Consider the following 15,234-nt stretch of genomic DNA (forward strand, 5'->3'; position numbering starts at 1 on the left):
CATCAAGGCTGAGCAAGGCATCCTTCCATAGGGAATGGGCTCCAAAAAGCCAGTTCATGCACCAGGCATAAATCCTAGTCCCACAAACAGACCAAGCCACACAAATGTCACCCACATTCAGAGGGCCTAGTTTGGTGCCATGCAGGTTTCCCAGCTGTCAGTCCAGAGTCCATGAGCTCCCACCAGCTTGGGTCAGCTATCTCTGTAGATTTCCCATCATGATCTTTACCACCCCCTTGCTCATGTAATCCCTCTTCCCTCTCTTCGACTGGATTCCAAGAGCTCAGCCCAGTGCTTGACTGTGGATCTCTGTATCTGCTTCCATCCATTACTGGATGAAGGTTCTATGATAACAATTAGGGTATTCACCATTATGATTACAGCGGAAGGCTGGTTCGGACACCCTCTCCACTATTGTTAGGAGTCTTAGCTAGGGTCTTCCTTGTGGATTCCTGGGAAAATCCCTAGTGCCAGGTTTCTCCCTAACCCCATAATGGCTCCCTCTATCAAGATATCTCAGCCGGGCGGTGGTGGCGCATGCCTTTAATCCCAGCACTCGGGAGGCAGAGGCAGGCAGATCTCTGAGAGTTCGAGGCCAGCCTGGTCTACAAAGTGACTTCCAGGAAAGGCACAAAGCTACACAGAGAAACCCTGTCTCGAAAAACCAAAAAAAAAAAAAAAAAAAAAAAAAAAGATATCTCTTTCATTGCTCTCCCTCTTCATTCCTCCCAGAACACAACCATCCCGTTCCCTCACATTCTTTCTCATGCTCTATTCTCCCCCTCCCCCAGTTTACCCAGAAGATCTCATCTATTCCCCCTTCCTAGAGCGATCAATGTGTCCCTCTTGTCTTCCTTGTTACCTTGCTTCTCTGGCGCTATGGATTATGGCCTGGTTATCCTTTGCTTTACATCCAATATCCACATACGAGTGAGTACATACTGTGTTTGTCTTTCTGGATCTGGGTTAGTAGGTAAACTTTTTTAAAGATTTACTTTTATTATTTTTAATTATGTGTGGGTTTGTGTGGCCTCCTGGAGCCCAAGTTTTACTGCTGTCTAGAACAGGTACTGGGACAAACGTGGGTCCTTCTCTAACTGTTGGCCCATCTCTCCGGTCCCAAACACAGGTTCACTTTAATTTGACTCCCAAATCTTGTCTAAGAACCACCACTAACCTTGATCACTGGAGGATGTCCAAAAATCCCTCTGGCACTAGGCACCATCCTGAGACCTGAGTCAGGTTTAGTCCTCACAGTCACAGTGAACTCTAAAGAGTGGTGTCTCTCCTCCCTCCAATTTTATCCTTTTGTCTCAAATTAATTTCAATCTTACCAAACAATTTCAAGTCCATTACTAAGAATTTACACATAGCCTCCACCCAAATTACTCAAATGTTAATAATGTTTTACCACATTTTTCTTATCATTCTCTCTGCTATATATCGATACCACGTTATCTCTCAGTATGTAGTATTTCATTAAAAGCCAGGATTATTCCCTCATACTTCCACAGTATAATTATCAAAATCAGGAAATTAATACTGACCTTAAATCTAATCCAGTTTCAACTCTTAATTGATTTTTTTTACCCACTGTACAAATAGCATTCATTATGGCAATATGAATTATATCAGTAGACAAAGAAAAAATTTTCTTTGATCCAAGAACTAATCCAGGACCATGTGTCGCATTTAGTTTCTATTTGTCCTTCAGTATCTTTTACTTCAGAAGATTTCTTTCTTTCACACTCCGCCTTATTTTGTGAGACAGGTCTTTAACTGAACCTGAAGCCCCTGTTTCAGTTACACTGGCTGGGCAGCAAGGTCCAAAGATGTACCTGTCTCTGCCCTTCCAGTGCGTCGGATGACAGGCATCCACAACCACACTCAACTTTCAAGTGGGTGCTGAAGGTCCAAATTCAGGTCCTCATGTTTACACAGCAAGGCCTCTTATCCGGCAGCCATCTCCATAGGCCCTTGAAGTTATACATTTGGGGAAGGATTCCGCAAAGTGGTGGTCTGTTTCTCTCAGAAATATAGTTGCCTCATGATTGATATTGACTTTGGTCAGTTAGTAAAATTGGTATTGCCATCTTTTTCTACAGTTAAGGTTTTTTTTTCCCCTTTACAACTAATGAGCACCTATCTGTGAGGTGATGCTGAGGCAGGCATCCCCTGCCATAGATAATGAGAGCTTTGGAGAAAATGGGACTTGTCCATTGTCATAAAGCTTAAAGATACCAAAACATAAATGCAAAGTCATATGCAAGTTCCCACATTGAGGTCTCTCCTACAGGTCACCAGCCCACCATGGCTAAAGCAGCCTCGTCATGTAGGCTGTGTGGAGGGAGGTTACAAAAGGACCTCATGGCCCACAGAATCCTAGTTTTAAGATCTAACATGGTCACAGTCATTCTCAGAGCTGCTTCTACTGAAGTGTAAGGCATCCTGAGGGTAGCCCTTTAGACACAAGGCCTCTACACTCCGGGCAATGAACGTGGGCATGCTAGTGGAAGGCAAGCCAGGGCACTAAAAAGCCGACCAGGAAACTGTGGATGCATTTGGACACCCAGCTGAAAGGGGAAAGCTGGGCCGTGTCTCTGCCTTGAAACCATCCTCACAGACAGACCTTTCAACTACCTGGCTGAAACTTTTCTTTCTGAGCTCCTAGTTCTTCCAATTTTTTTAATTCCCTTTTAAATTTTTTTTGAATTATTTTTTATGAGTATGGATGTCTTGCCTACATGTAAGTCTACGTACTACGTGCATGCCAGGTACCCACAGAAGCCAAAGAGCTTCAGATCCCCTAGAACGGGAGTTAAATACAATTGTAAACTGCCATATGAGTGCTGGGAATTGAATCCAGGTCCTCTAGAAGAGCAACCAGTGCCCTTACCGCTGAGCCCTCTCCCCAGTCTCTCTTCCTGGGGTTTTTATTTTAGTTTTGGAATAGATATTACATTGTTAACGTACTGACACAGTCCAAAACTCAACATGCTTTATACTCACTAGAATAGATGCAATGATTAAAAAACAGATATTGTAATTCGTTATTTTCTTTTATCTGTTGTAGGTGTATGAGTGTTTTGTATGCACGTATACTTGTGCACCACATACTTAACTGGAGTCCAAATGGACCAGAAGATGGTGTCAAATTCCCTGAAACTGGATTTGCAGACAGTTGTGAGCTACCATGTGGGCGCTGGGAATCAAACCCAGGGCCTCTGGAAGAACAGCAGGTACTCTTAACCACTGAGTCATCTCTCCAGGCCCCAAACTGGAATTCCTTTTTGTTTGTTTTTGTTCTTTGGGTTTGTTTGTTGTTGTTTTTTAAGGCAGAGTTTCTCTGTGTAGCCCTAGGCTGTCTTGGAATTCACTCTGTAGACCAGGCTGGCCTTGAACTCAGAGATCCACCTGCGCCTGCCTTCTGAGGGCTAGGGTTACTCTTACACACTGCTGCTGAGAATTCCAAGGGCTAGAGCTGTCTGGAAAACAACCTGGCAGTTTCTCAAAAGGTCAAACATAGTATTCCCAGTTGACCACCCAATAATTCATTATCAAAACATGTATCTACTCAAAATGTAAATACACGTTGACAGCAGCATTATTCAAAACGGTCAAAAAGTATAAGCAACTCAAATACCCATAATATGATGAATGATACATAAAATGTAGACTGCCCATACAATGGAATACTATTTGATAATAAAAAAAGTTATGCAGCACTGATGAAGCCTTTGATCTATGAACTTTGAAAACATTATGTTAATGGGAGCTGTCGTTCACACAAGACCACACAGGGTATAATTCCCTGATATTAAATGACTGAAGTAGGCAAATTTATAGAGACAGGGAAGAGAATAGAGGTTGCCTTAAAGTGGGCAAGTAGGCTGGGAAAGCAGCAAGTCATTGTTAAGAGGCATGAAGTTCCTTTTGGTGGTGACTAAAAAACCCTAAAGTTGATTGTGGCAAAGATTATACAACTTGACAGACACACTAAAAACATTATATTGTATACTTTAAATGGGCAATTTATGTGATATATGTGAACTACATATCAACAGAGCTACTTTCAAAATCAATACTATATACTTGGTATGGTAGCTCTAGCCTGTAAAATCCCAGCACTTGGAACACTAGATAGAGGAATTACTTTAGGTCTGAGGCCACCCTGGGCTACAAAATGAGTTCCAGACCAGCCTGGGCTATAGCGTAAGACCCTGTCACAAGCAAATATGATACATATCTATCAAGAAATCTCAAAAATAAATTAATTAATTAAATAAGCCAAGTGTGGTAGCCACAACAGCACTTGGGGTGGGGAAGAGGCAGGCAGATCTCTGTAAAGTCTAGCCCAGTCTGGTCTATAGAGCAAGTTCCAAGCCAGCCAGAGCTATGTAGAGAAACCCTGTCTCACAAAACATAACACACACACACACACACACACACACACACACACACACACACACATGCGCGCGCGTGCACATGTGCAAAGAAATCTCAGTATACTTGTATACACATACATTATCCATAATCCACACATTGTCTATTACCTACTTTCTACCAGTAACCATGGTACTTTTTCATAATCTTCCAGGGATTCTTTGTGAAAATTCAAAATATCCTTATCCCTCACAAAATACACTTCATATCGCCTTCTGTCACTTAATATATATCCTCAGAGAGTATCCTAACTCTGTTTGTAGCTTTAAAGCTTTTCCCTCGTGTAAACATGGCCAGTCCCCTGATGTCGCACACTTCCAATCATTTTCTATCAGCAAGATGCTGCAATGATTGCACTCTATCCTTTAAATTCGTTTCAACACGAGACATTCTGATCCTAGACAGTGAGGATGAGCGGAGTAGTAGGGCCCATTGTGGGGTTAGAACAATAGTTACAACTTGACTCACCTGTTAACTGGCTGTGACCAGGTTACTTGTGGCTTCTCAGACTTAGTTTCCCTGCTTTCATGAGCATCTTGCCTCCTTTATCACAAGCTTTTAAGAATAAATAAGATAGGCTCTCCCAGGTTACATCTGAGATCATTTGAGTATCAGAAAGCATAAGGCTGAGAAAGGGAAAGAAGACTGATAACGGATTATAATACATTGGAAGGGATGAGTATGAGTGGTGGTTTTCTGAAGTGGCAGGGAGGGGCTGGAAGCTAACTGAACATATGACAAATGTAGAATGAGGGAATTTAGAAAACATTAGATGAAGGTTGTTGAGAAACAGGATAGCCACATACCCTCAAGATATCCTCCCTACACACACAGGTCATGTAAATATGATGCCCTTTCAGTAGGAAGATCTGACCATTCCTCCTTAACCACAGGCTCAAACCTTGCATCACCAGTGATCTGACAAGCTGACCCTGCACATCCCTAAGATGCAAGGGGGTGGGACTGCAGCATCGCCAATGGAAAAATCTAACCACAAATCCTTAAGCCAAGTTTAATGATGAGAAAATGATCAGACGATTCCAATTCTAGCCTCCAGAACAACAAGCTTAAGACATTCAAAGTTAACACCAAGACAAGAAGACAGATATTGCGCTACACTAAAAATAAACAACCAGAGCCAGGTGGATCTCTGTGAGTTCGAGGCCAGCCTGGGCTACCAAGTGAGCGAGCTCCAGGAAAGGCGCAAAGCTACACAGAGAAACCCTGTCTCGAAAAACCAAAAAAAAAATAAATAAATAAAAAAAAATAAAATAAAAATAAACAACCAAAGGACACAATTATCTGGTATGAAACATACCTGACTAGATTCTGGATCAAACATTTTTTAAGACGAAGATTTTTATTGGGAATGGTTCAGCTGATAAAGTGCTTGCTGAGAAAGCATGAGGACATGAGTTCAGATCCTCAGCACCATGTTTTTAAAAGCCAGGCTTAGCCAGGTGTAGTGGTGCATGCCTTTAGTCCTAGTTCTTGGTGGACAGAAGCAGGTTGGTCTACAGAGTAAATTCCAGGAAATCCTATCTCAAAAAAACAAATAGATAGATGATAGGTAGATAGATAGATAGATAGATAGATAGATAGATAGATAGATAGGTAGGTAGGTAGGTAGGTAGATAAAATAAACAAATAAATAAATGAAAATAAAAAAGATGGGCTCCGAGGCACAAGCAGGAATCCTAGCACTAATGGGGGAGAAAAAGAGGATCCCTGGAACTCATCAGGCAGACAGCCTAAATTAGCTTCAAGGGTTTTTTTTTTGTTTTGTTTTGTTTTTGGTTTTTTTTTCCGGTTTTTCAAGACAGGGTTTCTCTGTGTAGCTTTGCACCTTTCCTGGAACTCACTTGGTAGCCCAGGCTGGCCTCGAACTCACAGAGATCCACCTGGCTCTGCCTCCCAAGTGCTGGGATTAAAGGCGTGCGCCACCACCGCCCGGCTAGCTTCAAGTTTATTAAAAGACTGAGTCTCAAAACTAAGGAGGGGAGAGATTAAGAAAGACATCAGACATTAACCTCCGGCCTCTACACACATATATACACACACATGCAAACACATACGCCACACACACACACACACACACACACACATATATATAAAAAGTTAATAAGAGTCACTAGAATGGCTGAGGAGATTGGAGGTTTCACTATGTAGCTCTGGCTGTCCTGGAACTCACTATGTAGACCAGGCTGGCCTCTAAATTAGATCCACCTACCTCTGCCTCCCATATGCTGGAATTAGAGGTAGGCACCACCGTAACCAGCCTTAAAGTGTGGGTGGTGCACACCTTTAATCTCAGCGCTCCTGGGTCAGTGGCAGGCATATTTCTGTGAGTTCAAGGCCAATTTGGTCTACAAAGTAAGATTGTCTCTCAAAAAAAAAAGCAAAAACAAAAAAAAAAGGTATGGGAGTATTCATAGGGAATACAAATGAATTCTGATAAAAGGAGTATAAAAGATTTTAATTTTTAAAAAATAAATTGGAAAGGAAGACTCAAATAAAACATAACCCTCCTGGTGCCCAGTTAAGGTTATCAGAGTGTGCTTCAGCTGACCCTCCTGTGTCTGGACTGTGACGTGAACACAGTCACCAGCCAGCCAGGTCTGCCTCCGTGAAGCCTAGACTTTCAGTCAGAGAGCAAGGCAAACAGGAGGAGGTTGAAGAAGTGGGAGACTCTGGGCTCCAGAAAACCTACAGAGATTTCATCATCATCATCATCATCATCATCATCATCATCATTTTAGTTAGCTAGGTTAATTCCAAATAGCAGAACAGCATTATCTTTCCCTTGGACACCTTCCCACTCACTGTCTTTATTAAATCTACATTTGCTCTGGGGGGGGGGGGAGTTGTTTAACCTCATAGAGACTTGTTCCCTTATTTACATATAAAAATGGGGCTAAAATCTGCTCCATATGGGCCAATGAGATGGATCAGAAGGAGAAAGTACTTGCTAACCTGAATGAGTTTGATCTCCAGGTCTCTCTCTCTCTCTCTCTCTCTCTCTCTCTCTCTCACACACACACACACACACACACACACACACACACACAATCAATTAATGTAATTTAAACTTCTTTTTCCTTTTCTTTCTTCTTTTTCTTTTTGAGATGAGGTTTTTCTGTGCAGCCCCAGCTGTCCTGGAATTTGCTCTGTTTATCAGGCTGGCTTCAAACTGAGTGCTGGGATTAAAGGCGTACACGACCACACCCGGCAAGTTTTTAAGCATTTTCAATCTGCATAGGATTAAAAGAATGCAGTAGCATGCAGAATACACCTTCATAGTGCATCTCCTTTCAAAGACCCTACAATAGGATCTGAGTCTCATAGAATAAAGTGGAGTGGGAGGAAAGGTCCACCTGTGCTTCTCTATCAGAACACCCAACTCAGGACCTTGTATTTTACTGGTGACAAAATAAAAAAGACTTTATGAGAACAAGAAAAACCTTCTACCTAAAAATGACCTTGGAATCACAGGAAAGGTCAACACGAACCAGTTTAGTCAGAGGTGCCAGCATCTTACAGACAGCATATATTTACGTGCTTATGTGCATGCAAATTAGTCAGTTATTTTACGAACATATCCTAGTGAGGTTTCTGTTGCTGTGATAAAGCACTAACAAAACTCAACTTCCGAGAGGAAAGCCAAGGCAGGAACTTAAACCAGAAACGTGGGGGCAGGAACTGAAGCGGAAATCATGGAGGAACATAGCTCGCTGCCTTGCTTGCTTCCAAGCTCAGGTTCAGCTACCTTTCTCAAACCTTCCAGGACCACTTGCCTTGGGGGGGGTGCCACCCCCAGAGGGCTGGGCCCTTCCACATTAACCAATCAAGGAAATACCCACAAACACGCCCTCTGGTTTTGCTGTGATGCTCTTGAAAACGTTTAACAACAGCACCCGAAGGACACACTAATATCCACACGTTGAACTAAATAATGGGCTCATTACATCCAATAAGGATTTTTGTTTGTTTATTTGTTGTTTTGTTTTTGAGAGAGGGTTTTAAGATTTGTTTTATTTTATGTGTATGACTATTTTGACAGCACGTATGTATGTGTACCACATATAGGCCTAGTGCGGGCAGAGGTCACAAAAGGATGTCAGATCCCCTAAAACTTGAGTTACCATGTGAGTGCTGGGAACTGAACCCAGGTCCACTGCAATGGCAAAAGTATTCTTTTCTTTCGGGTTTTTTGTTTGGTTGGTTTTGGTTTTGGTTTGGTTTTTTTTTTTTGCTTGTTTGTTTTTGTTTTTGTTTTTTGAGACAAGGTTTCTCTGTGTACCTTTGGAGCCTTTCCTGGAACTCTATAGCCCAGGTTGGTCTCGAACTCACAGAACTCACAGAAATCGGCCTGGCTCTGCCTCCCGAGTGCTGGAATTAAAGACATGCGCCGCCACCACCAGGAGGCAAAAGTATTCTTAATTACTGAACCATCTGTTCAGCTCCATGGCAGCTATTTTAAACATTATACTTATTGATAATTTTCAACATTTTATTTTTTGGGTGATGCCTATTTAGTACTCATAGTGACAAATGAGAAATAGTGTAATGAGACCAGCTGAAGTTCACATCATCAGCATTCATTGTTGGATTAGATATCAATGTTTGTCAAAAATTTTAACCTGCATCTGATCATGAGAAAATAATTAAACAAATCCAAATTGTGGAATGCACTATACACAACAATAGGCTTGTGATCTTCAAACATTGTGAATGATTCAGAGAAGAATGAAAGGTAAACATTAATGGAGATTAAAGAAATTAGACAACTTAAAGCAGCCTGTAACCTTTGATTGAAGGCCTAAAAAAAAAAAATCTCATTTTGTGTTTGTTTGTTTGTTTTTTGAGACAAGGTTTCTCTGTGTAGCCCTGCTGTCCTGTAACTCACTCTGCCTCTTAAGTGCTGAGGAAAACAAATCTTATTATAAGGACATTTGAGGAAATGTCATAATTCCTAATGAATGGAAGCTCACATCAGATGGCCATTAAGATCCTTATTGAAGTTGGACAGTGGTGCCGCACACCTTTAATCCCAGAACTGGGAAGGCAGAGGCAGGTGGATCTCTGTGAGGATCTCTGTGAGTGCAAGGCCAGCCTGGTCTACAGATCCAGTTCCAGGACAGCCAAGACAACACAGAGAAACCCTGTCTGAACAACAATTATATCAGGCTTAGTGCTAGATACTTAAAATAGAGAGATAGTTTGGCGGTTAAGAGTATTGCTATTCTCAGTCGGGCGGTGGTGGCGCAAGCCTTTGACACTAGCACTTGGGAGGCAGAGCCAGGTGGATCTTTCTGAGTTCGAGGCCAGCCTGAACTACAGAGAGAGAGATCCAGGACAGGCACCAAAGCCTGTCTCAGAAAAAAACAAAACAAAACCACAAAACAACAACAAAGGAGTATTGCTATTCGCACAGAAGACCCAGGTTCAGTTCCCAGCACCCACATGGTGGTCCATAACAGAGATGTCCTCTGCTGGCCTCAGAGGACACTAAACGTGTGTATGTGCGTTTATACACATAAAATAAATCTTAAAATATTCTCATTTAACCCTCACAACAATCTTACTATGAAACAAAATAAATCTTAAAATATTCTCATTTAACCCTCACAGCAATCTTACTACGAAACAGATTCAAGGAGCACGCACATACTGATAAGAGAAAATGCAGAGATCCACAAATAAACTCTAGCACATGAACACACACATTAACATGTGATTTCATGGGTCCTGTCTTCCTGATAACTTTCAAGGAACCCCTATGTTTTAGGTTTGGTCCCCAGCACTGAAAAAAAAAAATCCCAAGAATCTTTCTTTAAGAATAATCTTGAGGAAGCCTCTAATTTCAAGGTTAGATTCCCATGGGAAGGAACCTGAAAATAAGTTATCTGTGGATCACATAAAATTCCTCTTCACTTGGAAATGTTCATTTGGAGACTGGCCACATTTCTACCACAGCCAAGAAAATACAGAAATTACTTCCTAAGTAATTATAACATTGTGATGTTTTATTTGTCTTTTTCCCCCTCCTGTGCAATAAAATAAAGGGGGGAAGACACATTACAGAATTTTTCATGCAGTTAGATATATCTTTACTACAGAAAAATATTGTCAATAGTTCACTCAATTGAATTTATTTTGTGTATGTGTAACTTTGCTTATCCATAAAATTCACAAAGGCTATTAATTTAGGGAATATTATGGCCATTAGAATGATTTTTGAGAAACTAACTTGAATTTAGGAAGTTGAGTCTTAAAAGAAACCAGAACTGAAATACTTCTGAATTTCCCTAAAAATTTACCCACAAAATATCTCAAAGGCTATAGGTCTCAGAAAATGATCTGCTAATAGCATTTACATTTGACATTTCATGATTATTAATGGCATCTTTCAATATACTGATATTTTTCTTTATTTAGAAAGCATCCTTAGAGACCTAGTTTGGTCCATCCAGTTAACAAACACACAGAGCGGTCGGGCGGTGGTGGTACATGCCTTTAATCCCAGTACTCGGGGCCAGTTCCAGGATAGGCTCCAAAAGCTTCACATAGAAACCCTGGGGGGGGGGGGCTACAACCACGCAGAGCCCCTACTTTGCGCAATACCCGGAAACCTAGAGCCAAAAGCTACCGGCCACATTGTTAATCTCCCACCTCCCAAGAATGAATCCTCCTGCCAGGCTGTGCTGTCCCAGCATCGCTCCACACCCTTCCACATCGCTCCACACCTCTCCATAAGTTCATGTGTCTGTTCTTCTTCCAAGAAATTTCTTGAAAGCAAACACTATCTCACTTGATGATGCATTCCTAGCATGGTGCACAAACATCTGAACATCAGTATACTGTAGCGTGATAAACCCATTTTATAATGAGAAAGCTAAACCTCGAAAATAAAAACGCCATTCCCAATATTATACATTAATTCCCCCACTTCCTGAACAAACACCCCCCAATCAGCTGTCTCTTTCCCTGTAAGTCATCTGGATTGCTTAAAAAGGAAAAAATGCAAGACATATTCTACTTTTTCTTCCTATTCTCACATCTAATCAATCAATACATTAATGCAATTATAATTTTCAAACATGGTGTTTCTCCAGTCTCCACCAATAGTCAAGCATCATCATCCCTCACTCCAGTCTCCACCTCCAGTCTCCACCAAGAGTCAAACATCATCATCTATCACCAAGACTTCAGAAGTGACCTGCTACTCAGTCTCCAGATTCAACTTGGCCAAACACTTGCGAAGTTCACATTGCCCTGAGGATGAAGACCAAAATCATCTTGTGATTCAAAGCTGCCCGGGCTCTGGCCTCTCCCATCTCTTCTGGCCCCTTCATTCTACTCCATCTACTACTCACCCCTCTTCTCTCTGTTTGCTGAATGTGCAGTTCCTTCTGCCAAAACCCCTATTTGCTCCACTCTAAGCAACTCCCATTGCTATCCCAAATTACTTCCTGATCACTCAAGGCCCTTCAAGGACCACTTCCTACAGGAAACTTTCCCTGATTGCTCCAGAAAAGGGAAGAGAGTCATATTGGGTACTCCATCCCATCTTCAACTCATTCACCAGGAAGCACAGGACATCATACTTGTAATAGTTCAATGCAGGGGAAACACTTCTCTTCATTGATGCACCACAGCACTTATCACACAGTAGCTGCTCATTTGATCTTTGCTGTCAGAATAAGTTTCGGGCTTTATCATGGCGGGTTTTAACACCAGGTCAAGCAAACCAAGAAGCTAAGATTAGTGTCCCTTTGCAGATCTACAAACTGAGGCAGAAAGACATGTGCAGCTCTTGAAAGTCACAGGACTGTAGGAATAGAGCCAAATGGAATCCTCCGTCCATCTCATCTCTCCTCTGTATGTCACTAACCCCACCCCACCCCCCACCCCACCCCCACCTGCCCCAGTGAGCGAGGAAGCGTTGCAGGAGAAGGGATTTAGTAATGCAAGGTAGTACAAAAGAAGTCCCATCCATAGGCTGACATCAAATGGTCATCGGACTTTGCATGCCTGAAGAAACACTACAGTTAAGCAAAGAGACACAACTGTCACCACACCCAGCTCCCAGGGAGAGCAGCATAAAACAACAAACTTCTCTCCGCCACAAAGAAGACAAAATGGCAGGAACTCCAACTACCTTCAGAAACACAAATGCCGCTTGGCCACTGGCACTGTTACTAGCATCGTGCCAAGGGACAGACTCTTGCCCCACCACTCACTGGAACAGAGAGGAGAAATAAAAACACTAAATTAATCAGGAACTACTGACGACTACTTCTTTCAGGAGTCATTTATGAATTATCTGTGTAAAGCACTAAAACAAACTGTTAAACCCAGGGCACGTCTTAGCAGGTGTCATGGAAAGTAAAGGCACAAGAGCTCCAGGGCTGCATTTCATTGTCCATGTGCTCCTGGGCCCAGGTTACGACTGTCAGGAAAACCACAACCCCAGCCCTGGATCAGGCTCACCGCTGTCATCCCTCCAAGCACAGACTCCAAGAAAAAGAAATGCCAGAGCCTCTTCAAAGAGGACTCTGAATAACAATTCACACACACACACACACACACACACACACACACACACACACACACAGCCTACATCCTCCAACCCCAGGGTGCCTTGGGGGTGGGCTGAAGGTGTGGGGGGTTGGAAAGAGACTTAGAAAAAGAGATGTGAGACTCTCCCGACACAGGGGAGATCCTGAATCAGAGAAGAAAAGCCATCGTTTATTGCAAATAGACACGGAAAGAAATGAAATTTGGAGAGGTGGGGAACGGGGTGGGCAGAGAAAGAAAGGCATAGAAGAGAAGGGCAGAGTGTCACCACAAGGATGCAGGCAACAGACTGTTGATCTTCTCCCAAATCCAAGCTGCGCCTTGCATGCCAATAAATCACTCTACTTACAAAGCCCTGACAATGGACTGTCCTTTGCTTTCAGTAACACACAGCATTTAACCAAGTGTCACCCAGCTGCAACTCTGGAGACCTGAGCATCTAAATTAAAAATGAATAAAATTGGTTCACAGACGCTAAAACAGACAGTAATGACTCCTCCCCTGCCCCCCCCCCAAAAGCCTGACTCTGCTGTGAAAAGCTTTAGCATTTTAGAGTTAAGCAAATACTCTGGCATTTCTCCTTCTTTTGACATTCCTAAAGGGGGTGTGGTTGACCCTAAGTCCATTCATTTCCAAGGTTGTATATCTCTCAGCTAAGACTGGCCCCATCTGTTCTGGAATCAGCCAGCTGTTTATCTCAAAGGAACACATTTATTGCAGTGTTCATCCCTGTAACTCTTAAAAGAGGAGAGCCAGCATCATACAAGCCAGAATGTTGCCTGCCTTACTGAATGTGTCCGTTCACTGAAAAACAACATTCAAACAAAAAGCACACTAGCATGCTCCCTGGTTTCCCTGCTCAGGCTCACTGTTCTTGGATACCTTTCAGAAATGGACAGTAAAGGGTGGTAGCACGTCTAACTTTTCCTTTCCCTAAAGTGTTAAAAAAAAAAAAAAAAAAAAAAAAAAAAAGGTACCCAGGTTTCCTAATCGATTCCGTCTACAAACCGTTAAGTGTGTGAGTGGAGACCGAGCCTCGGGAAACGGCAGCTCGTCACAGTACCATTGTCAGTGGCAAGAGCCTATTGCGAGGTAATTTAAAACACTCACACAAGCACAAATCTATCAGCTCTACTTTCAAACAATCCTGAATCCCGCAGTCAAAAAAACGGAAAGAAAAAAAAAAGCCGCTTAACAAAAATACTGCTTCTAGCAGCCTGAGAAAACCTTCTCTATACACGTGAAATATTTCTGACTGGCACGGAGTGCACCATTAAAGGACACTGTCACCTCAAGTCCAGCAGGGAAAAAAAAAAAGCGAGACAAACGACACAACCATGCAAACATAAAATAAATCCCTACCAAACTTAAGCGACTCAAGAGAAGCATGCTCATCTTAAAAAATAGTGTGTGTTAGTTCAAGAGACACAAATGTTCCAAAGAAGCACGACCACCTTAAATCACTGTCTCCATTTCTCCCCACACATCACCCTTTCCCACTCAAACCTCAGCACTGGGGCCAGAGAATGACAGGACTGCAGTCCGCCACCTTTGCCCTCCTCCTGTTTTCCAAGTGCACTTCCCAACATCCTCGCCAGCCCAGCCCCCTCTCCCAGCCTCAAAAAGGTTAAAAGGAGTTGAGGCGAGGAAATTGGCAGGCACCAGTCCTCTGGCGGGGGCAGGTTGCTGGAGTTGTTCTTTGCACTGACCCAAATTGCACAGAGCGATTTAGCTCTTAGCAGCGCCAGTGAGAACCTCCCGAATCCATACCCCCATTCCCGGCCCCATCTTCCAAAAGAAAGCCTTGAGCACTAAGCGGGAGGAATAACTTGGGAGAACGATTTGAATAAATCACTTCAACTCACCTGGTTTGGGATTTTTCTCCCCACCCCAGGCATAAACAGAAATGATATGCGAATTAATCACGCACGTAAGGGAAGGTGCTGCGGTGTCCTAAGTCCAAGGACTAGAGTCAGTCCCTGCCCTGGTCCTGCTGCTACTCAGGGCTCAGCTGGAGCGAGCGGCAATAGCGAGCCCAGCAGCAGCAGCAGCAGCAGCAGGGGGGTTGGGGGGTGGAGAGACCGTAGCACAATGAATGCAGTGGGGTTTTGCAATGACATCATCCCTCTGTCCGAGCGGCCCCAATAGCCATGCTCCAGAGCTGTGCATTCTGGGATCTGTAGTCCTCTGAAGTCCGTGAGGGACACAGAG

The 15,234-nt window shown here is 42.9% G+C and overlaps 1 protein-coding gene across 1 annotated transcript in view; it reads right to left on the reverse strand.

Annotated features, from left to right (window-relative positions):
- Window positions 1–15,102, reverse strand: part of Rab30 (RAB30, member RAS oncogene family) — a 92,066-nt gene extending 76,964 nt beyond the window's left edge. The window contains exon 1 of the mRNA XM_028873466.2: window positions 14,889–15,102. The gene's annotated coding sequence lies outside the window, so the exon portion shown is untranslated. The remainder of the gene's footprint in view (window positions 1–14,888) is intronic.
- Window positions 15,103–15,234: the final 132 nt, after the last annotated feature.

The sequence above is a fragment of the Peromyscus leucopus genome, chromosome 1 (assembly GCF_004664715.2).
Source record: "Peromyscus leucopus breed LL Stock chromosome 1, UCI_PerLeu_2.1, whole genome shotgun sequence".
Taxonomy (NCBI): domain Eukaryota; kingdom Metazoa; phylum Chordata; class Mammalia; order Rodentia; family Cricetidae; genus Peromyscus; species Peromyscus leucopus.